The sequence below is a fragment of the Sinocyclocheilus rhinocerous genome, unplaced genomic scaffold (genome assembly GCF_001515625.1).
Source record: "Sinocyclocheilus rhinocerous isolate Xijiao unplaced genomic scaffold, SAMN03320098_v1.1 scaffold1137, whole genome shotgun sequence".
In the NCBI taxonomy this organism is placed as follows: Eukaryota; Metazoa; Chordata; class Actinopteri; order Cypriniformes; family Cyprinidae; genus Sinocyclocheilus; species Sinocyclocheilus rhinocerous.
The window spans coordinates 174225-174500 of record NW_015647153.1 but is presented as its reverse complement, the minus strand read 5'-3'; the positions used below and the strand labels follow the sequence as shown (position 1 = coordinate 174500).

General features: G+C 30.1%; 1 protein-coding gene across 1 annotated transcript in view; it reads left to right on the top strand.

The window, feature by feature from the left end:
• Positions 1-276, top strand: part of LOC107709014 (pyroglutamylated RFamide peptide receptor-like) — a 19564-nt gene that overhangs the window by 755 nt on the left and 18533 nt on the right. The gene's annotated exons all lie outside the window — the stretch shown is intronic.

Genomic DNA, 276 nt, shown 5'->3' with positions numbered 1-276 from the left:
TAAATGACTCACTCATTAAAACAGACATTTGCCGCCACCTTCTGGTGGTTTATTCATATTTAAAAGTATCTTTGATCATTTTTTCAACATTTATTTGTATGTTTAAAAAAATATGTAAAACATTAATCTTATAAAATTATTTATGCATTTGAAATTTTGCAGTGTAAATGCATTTATGCCACCTCGGCTTCATCAAACTGTCTGTGTAAATGCATCTAATTCTGCTTCAAATGCAGCTTCTGTTTCCTCAGCAGTGGAAAGATAAGAGTTTGTTAA